Source organism: Gekko japonicus, unplaced genomic scaffold, assembly GCF_001447785.1.
Source record: "Gekko japonicus isolate JY-2015 unplaced genomic scaffold, Gekko_japonicus_V1.1 scaffold26, whole genome shotgun sequence".
Lineage (NCBI taxonomy): Eukaryota > Metazoa > Chordata > Lepidosauria > Squamata > Gekkonidae > Gekko > Gekko japonicus.
Window position 1 is genome coordinate 611,076 of NW_015174844.1, and position 8,291 is coordinate 619,366.

Genomic DNA, 8,291 nt, shown 5'->3' on the forward strand with positions numbered 1-8,291 from the left:
CCCATTATATCCTATGGGCCATTGAAGTCAATGGCGATAACATAGGGTACATTCTGTGGGCTGGAGGGGAAGGAGTTTGAGGGAGAGGCTCCAACCTCGCAGGGTAGCTGCTGGAGCCTCTCCCCAGGATACCAACCATGTTTGAAGAACATTGGACCAGGGGGCCCAATTCTACGGGCCCCCATACAGGTTGCCCCTATCCCCTCCATTGTTCTCTATGGTGGGGAAAAGTAACTTTTCTGAACCGAATGCACATCCCTCCAGCAGCCGGCTTGCTCGGTCTCTCTGCAGCGCGGGGATCCTGAGCAAGCCAAGGGAAGGGAAGGTGGTTTAAACCGCCTCTCCCTTCCCTCCAGCAGCCAAGTTGCTCGAGCTCCCTGAGCAAACCAAGGGAAGGGAAGGTGGCGGAGCAGCTGGAGACATTGAGCCTCAGCTCCACAAGTAATGAGCACTCGAGCACTCAAGTTTCATGGGCAGGTTCATGGGACAAACTGATCTCCCAAACCTCTGCTTCGTGCTTTGCAAACTAGCCTGGTTTATGCTTTGCATACTGGCCTGGTTCATGCTGAACCAGGGTTCATAAATCGGTTTGTGCCGATCCCTACTTGTGAGGTAGATTAGGCTAAGAGAGTATAACTGGCCCAAAGTCACCCAGCAAGCTTCCTTGGAACAAGTGGGGATTCGAACCTAGGTCTCCTGGATGCTAATCTGATCCTCTTAACTACTACAGCATGAATGGGATCATGCACAAAACCATTTAAATAATAATAATAATAATAATAACAACAACAACAACAACAACAAATATGGAGGAAGAAATAGGAACAACAGGAGACTAGAAAAGTAATGCATATATCACTGCACTAGTCCATATTTGTTACAAATTCAATTTTAGGTGGAATTTAATGCAAGGTATCTTTTTACATTGGACAGGTAGTATCTTTTTACTTTCTTTACAGTTCTCATATATACTTCAGGGAGCTCTGAGCAAAGTTACAGATACAATAAGAGGAATTACATAGTGTAGCCAAAAACACTGAATAAAACATGAATTAGCTTTTTAAAGCATTTTGGCATAAACAGATGAGACTGAGAGGTAGATATGTATTCCTTTCCAGAGTGACATAAAAATCTTTTGCCAGCTGTTCTTGAATGTAAGTATATGATAGACCCTTTCTTCTACCTTCATGAGGTCCATGGTGCATTGGACATTCTCATCATGCCAGCTATAATAGGGCCATGTGGTAAGATGGAACAACAGACATTATTCACTAAATGACTGCCAGAACACTGACGTCTATGTTTCATAGATTATTTGCATTGTTCAGTTTTCAGAGGTCAGCAGCATCTTCCATCCTCTCTGCTCATTCTACAAGCATCCCCTGGGCAAGATGAGAGCAACAGGAAAGTGTTCTTTTGAAATTAGCAGGTCCTCTGCAAAATTCTCATTTTTTCAGCGCAGGAAAAGTCTCAGATACACATCCAAAATGACATCTGGTGTCAGATATATTTACCCTGACCACACTGAAGCAATGTTTTAAAACTATGAAATGTTTAACTGAAATACCATGAATCAGTCATCTGTATTTTGTATCTGTTTCCTTCCTCATATAACAAATTGCTAAGCTAGCCATGAATGTTTCCCCCCGTTTTAATATTCTGCCTTTTTTTCTTAGTAGAGTTGCCAGATGTGACCCTGATGAAGCTCTGGTAGCATCATTAAGAGGAATGAAATGGACAGGGGACTTCTAGATGGAGAAATAGTACTGTAGTTCATCCACCTGTCAGGGTGAGTTCACGGGAGAATGCTCATCCTTCAGTGATCACAAAAGAAAGTGGTGAGAACACAAGAACATAAGAGAAGCCAGTGTTGGATCAGGCCAATGGCCCATCCAGTCCAACACTCTGTCACGCAGTGGCCAAAAATACCAGTTGCCAGGTGAGACTTCAATGTATAAAAGAACCCATGACAGGTCGAGTGCTACAGACCTTGCTCCTATGTCAACTCAAACAACACTTTTCAGTGGAGGAAATTCACACCGTCACTCATCAGGTGATTCACATGCACGTGTGAATCAGTCCTAAAATAAGATCTTCAATTTCCAGTCAGAAATCCTGCTTGACAAAAGCCCCATCTAGGCCTGCCCACTTTCTAAAAACAGTTGGTGGGCACCAGGAAAGTCAGAGGGCACCGTGACACCCATTGGCACGACATTGGGGACCCCTGTACTAAAATGAAATATGGCAACCTCAAATCTGCCTCCAAATTTATCCTGTACCCTGGAAGCCTTGCAGTGAGCTCACAGCCATGGTGTTATCCCTAGCTGTCCTTAAAAGAACTGTATGACTCAGGCCAGGCACAGAGCAGCTTGCCTAAAGCCCACCACTGAGATTCATGGATGAGATTTGATCCCAGGTCTTGTCAAGGGAAACATCTGACTCTACATCATACTGGCAGTCAAACAATACTATATTCTGTTCAGTAAAAATATGCAGAAATCGTACAACTTATTTGTCAACATAAGGTCTTATCCAACAGTTTCCACATTAACGGCATCAAAATAGTTTTGATGTTGTTTGCCCCATTCTTCCTCTACCATAATGCTGGAATTTGGGGGACTTAATGAAGTTGATAGGTAATTTCAACAGCTTAAAAAAGGATTAGCAGGAGGCTTGGGGGAGCAGAGACAGACAAGAATGGCATTGTACAATGTCACTTTTGGCTAGGGTTGCCAGGCCCCTGCCAGGTTGTGGCATCCCCTGTTCCAGGGCCCCTCCCCCAGTACTCATCAGCTGGCTGGGGGAGGATTTACCAGAAGGAAAACTAGCTTTGGCCCACACCACTGGCAACATGGCGATGTCACTTCCAGCATGTGCCAGAATCGATGTCATCACGATGCCAGCAATGTAGGGACACTCTGGTATCTGGGGAAAAACTCAGTGGTAAAAATGACTACTAGCATAGAATTTTTGCCCAAATACCAGAGCGTCCCTGTGTCGCTGGTGAAGTAATGACATCACTTCTGGTGCAGGCCAGAAATTATGTTACTATGTCACCACCAATGCCTACTTTTCCTACCAGTATGTCCCCCTCACTGGCTTCTGGGGCAAGGACAAGGGCAACCCTTTGCATGGCTGCAGCAGGCTGTGAGTATGACCGTGATTCTGTGACCCCATCCTGGACTTTTGCTCAGGGCCCATAATTACTAAGACTGTCCTGAGTAATGTTACTGCATTGTGTGGCCATCTAGGAATCTCTAGTCTCTGTGGTTTCTACCATAAAGATTATGGGGATACCCAGAGTGTCACATCATGTGATTACATTAGTTTTGTTTTGTTTTTGGCTGGAAATGACAGTTGCAGCACCATGCGATGTTTCCCCCTCATTTGCTCCTGCTGCTCATTAGAGCAGTGGGAGGGGTCAGGGGGTGAAGGGTGGGAGGCTGCTTGTCAAAACAGGCAACATAGCAGCCCTGTCTGACCTACCAGCATGCCTTAGTTCTGACAGTTGCTATTCTTGTTAAAGTAGAATACAATGTTAAAGTGGAATAAAGTAGAATAAAACTTCAGTTTTTCAAAAAAGGAGGTTGCATGAAGATCCATGTAATTTCAGTGCTGACCTCTTTGTGGACACATATAGTCTTCTCCCTTTGATGAGCTTCAACAGGAAGTTGAGTAGTTTTTGTGTTTGTTTGTTTGTTTGTTTGTTTCAGCAGCACTGATTGGCCAGTTTGTGTATTAGACCTGAAGTAACTTCTCTCCTCCACATAAGGCTTTGTATCATCAAAAAGCAACTTTTCTTCTATCCCCTCCTCACCTTGGAGTACAAAGTATAAACAAAGAAGAAAACAAGTGCAAAGAAAACATCATCAGACAATCATGCTGGTGCTTGGGGGGGGGGGGATTACAAAAAGAAAAAAGACAATCCATCTAAGGTGTGGGTGGGGGGGGTGTGGGTGTGGGTGTGGGTGTGGGTGTGACAATCAGCTTTTGATCCGAAGGCAGGTTCATGTAGCAGTTACAGGAGTGAAGGTGGGGAGAAGCAAGCTCAACCCACAGGAAAAAGAAAAAAAAGAACCAAACCTGCACCTTTTCCTGTTTCTGTATCTGTCTATATGGAGACTTTGATATTTCTAAAGGGAGTGTGATGATGATATACTTAATTTGGCTTTGCTGTAGCTGGTTCTTCCTCCTCCTCCTCCTCCATTTGCAATAGCCTCCCACTTCTGATGCTAATTTTCTGGAATAACGAATCACAATCACCTTCAAATTTAAAGCAAGGGTTTTTAATTTTTTCCCATCCACCCCCTTTCCCCTCGTTAAATGTAAAAGCTTCAGGCCGGCATGGCACAGCTTAAGCTCTGCCTCCCCTCTAAGCTTCATTCCAAGCAGCCCAGGCACAGTGGAGGGGAGGAAGTCGGCCAGGGTAAGGAGCTGCTCCTCCTCACCTCTCCCCCTCCCCCTCCCTGCTCTGTTAAATTAATTTTAATTAAATTATCACCCCCAGTGCCCCACACAGAAACATTCCTAGCTATGGGTCTGCTGGCCAGCCTCAGCTCACTCTGAGCTTTGGCCTCTCTGATGGCTGACCTACAAGGTCTAGCAACCCTCAGACACTCTTCTTTAGAGGTATGTCCTTCCCTCCATTTTGCTTCATGCCACCTGCAAGACTGCCAGAATACTCCACATGCAGCTCCAAAGTTATGCAAACAACTCTCCGATAAGACTATTTATTTAGGTTCAGGAAGAAATAGTGGTGGGGAGAGCCTTCTCTTCCTCCACCCACACCACTGTCCTGAATCAAATAGTTTCCTACAAGCTTTAAAAGTAATGTTACCTGCAGCTGCTGCGGGTGGGGGGGGGGGTCATCACTGAAAAAGACTGCGGGGAAGGGAAGAGTACCTCAGCCCACTGCATTGTGGGCCTGTGGCATTTTTAAATGATTCTAAAGTGGCAGCAGCATCCTCATTGCAGCCACAAAGACATTGTCACATCTAGTTTTGGCCTGAGGCTGAAAGCGAGTTGGGTCAGGGGAACCCAAACACAGCTTGTTAAAAAAAAAAATGTATTGTGCAGTTTGGTCCTCAGGTTGCAGCATGAGAGCCGCGGGATGCTCTCCCTCAAGAGAGTAATTGATATTTGTGTTTGATCTGTCATTGGAGATACAGGAAATATGTTGCTTAGCCTTCAAGAATTAACTGAAACGAATTGAAATTATCCTTTTTATTTGTTTGTTCCTCTGGATTTGTTTTAAGCAGTGCTGAATTGCTTCGTGTCGTTCCATAGTTTTATTTTGAGGAGGAAAACATTTTGCTGTCTGTGAACCACCTACAGAAGATTTTTGTTAAAAAAAATAGAAATAAGTGCATGTTATGGTGGGGTGAACAATAGCCTTGCAAAGGAGTACAGTTTAGAATGGAAGCTGGTTCTGAAACCAACAAGAGTACTTGCAGTAAGAAGGTCATGTAGTATCTAAGCAAGAGACATTACAGTTCCTATAGATGCACAAAAGCATATCAGAGTGGAGAATTATAGATATGATACATGCTGTTCCACAAATGATCGCCCATGAAGGTTTTGGTGTGTGGGGGAATGGCAGTAGGGGATCCAACGCGTTTTCTGCTCAGTGTATATCGTTTTTGAAGGTTCTGTAAAAAGCTTGAAACAATTTCCACTGCTAAATGTAAACAAGGCTTACAGATAGTTCTGTGATGTTGGTATGTAAAGACCAAATGAGATCCGTTTACACAAATAAAATGAATATTTAAATAAAAAGCAGCCACCATCAAAAAAAGGTTTTTATTTTAAATTTTTAGCTGTTTTGGTTAATGCAACATCATGTATTTCTGCCAACAAAGGCAGTTTCTGATCAGACCGCGCCGTGTTTTTCCTTGGAGATTCTGCAGACAGGGTGGTCCTCCTTGAGGGATGGGATAGGGGCTCAGTTAACATTACACATCTTTCATATATGCAGGCTGGTAAATGGAAGGCATTACAGCTGTGCAGTTTGTCACCTAAAACTGAGCTGAAAGGATTTTATATACATGGAATTCTATGGAAAGAGGCCTTACCATGTACAGTAACTTTTTTGTTCTCCTCCTGTTCTGCAATAAAACAAATCACATTTTATTGATGAAACGACACTCCTGAGCTTCTAGAGACAGTGAAAAGAAGACGGAAATGAAATAGCAAGCCCCTTTACTTAGGCAAACTGTGTTCACAGAGCAAGACCTTGTCGAGAATCTATAATCTTTAATAATTTTATGAGAATGCCACCAGGATTATCCTTCCTCGTCCATAAATGCCATTCTCTGTCATCACTGACAATGTTTAAAAATGTTTTCAAAGAAGCCTTTCATTGTGATGATAGCTGTCAATTAATCAAAGAAGCCTTTCATTGTGATGATAGCTGTCAATTAATACTGAAAAAAATAGGACATGTGGACCAACAGGCTAAAAATGGCCCTGGTCGTGACAGAGTCTTCATACTGAGAACCTCCACAGTAGAGAATATTGACTCAGGGCCAAACTAGACAATAACACATCTCTAAGTCTTCCATCGAGATGTGGTGCCATTTTGTGGCCTGGATTTTTACCTTTCAAAATGCCAAGGGGGGCTGATCCTGCTGGGAACAGAGGTGCAGGGGGCTGAGGAGCTCCTGTCCCACTCATGCTGTTTGGGAAGGTACAGGAGAGAGAGGAGCCCCTCATCCTCCCGCACCACAATCCCCAGCAGGATTGGGCCTACACAGTGACCCTTTTCAAACTGCCTTTGTATTCCATTTTAATAATTGGTTGCTACTTGGTTTTTTTCTGTCATTTTAGACAAACCTGTTTTAGTAACTGGCTATTAGTGGAATTTATTTACTTGTTTATACAAAACCACTTGCATTGTGTTAGCAAAGCATGGTTGAGTGCTTTTGAGGGATACTGCTTTTTTCATTTTCAACCTCTTCATTGTGCTTCTGAATCATTGTTTAAATGTCCATAGTGTTTAAAATGTCCATAGTGTTTCCTACAATGCCACTTTTCCCCCCACCGTTTTTTTGCCACACGATCTTCCTTGGACTTTTAAAAACTTTCTAAGGTTATATCAGCACCATTGAGGTGCATTGACTCCACTGACTCCCTTGAGTCAATGCATCGCAATTGTTTAGTGCTATAGTGCTCACCTTAGAACATTTGGGGGGAAAGACCAAGAAAGATGGTGTGGCAAAAAAGACGGGGTGGGGTGGGGGAGCACTGGTTGAAATGACCACAGTGCTTCAGAGATGGCTCATTAACTGAAGGGAATTCCCATCCCTAAATTGCTTTACTCAAAATCGGGCCAACAACTAATAACATCTGGTTTAGAATGGTAATGTGGAAAGGGCCAGGGTTTTGAAGGGTAAAAACTCAGGCAGATTCAGGGATGCAGTATCTTGTTTGACCCTAAGAAAAAAGACTTCATGCTGCCTAATCCTGAGGGAAAACCAAGCCTCAAAGAATACAGCTGTGATAATGGATCTTTGTTATTCTCTTGAAATCAAGTTATAGCTGTCTGTAGCCCTAGTTCCAAACTAGACTGCACAGGAGACCATAGGAAAAGCTATGCAGGATCATCTAGTCCAGCATTCTGTTCACACAGTGGCCAACCAGGTACCTCTAGAAGCAGGAAGGGCAGGGACTCAACTCTTTCACTCTCTTGTAGCTAATCAAATTCCTGTCCCCATTGCTATTAGCCACGGGTTGAAAAGGAACACAATGTGTAAAACTGTGCAGAGGTGAAAGAATTAAATGAACATTTAAGCATGGAAGATTTTCCTTAATCTTTTCCTCATATAGATAAGTTCAGTCCTAATCACTGGGCTATGTCAGTGTTACATTATGGAGCACAAAGGAAGCAAATTAAACTGGGAGGAAGATATTTTTCATTTATATGTAAACTACCAGGATTGGGCTTATTTCCTAAAACAATACCGCCAGTATGGTGCTCACTTTATAGCATACAGAAATTACTCAAATACTTTCTTTCAAACTATCAGGTGGTTTAGAATCTTGACGTGTTGGAAACTGCTACTCCCCTTAAAGGGAAAAGCAAAAGAATTCCTAATGATAATGTTTGGAGGGTGTTCATTCCAAAGGAATTACCTATTATTTTCTTACCATACCTATTATTAATAGCTGTTATTCTGAATAAAAGCAAGCAAACACTTGGAGCTTTCATTGGGTCCATGGAATGTCCTTAAACAAGTCTTCTCTGCTCTAGGCTAAGCATTTTGAGAAGTACTGCGTTTACTGCTGATGGATCC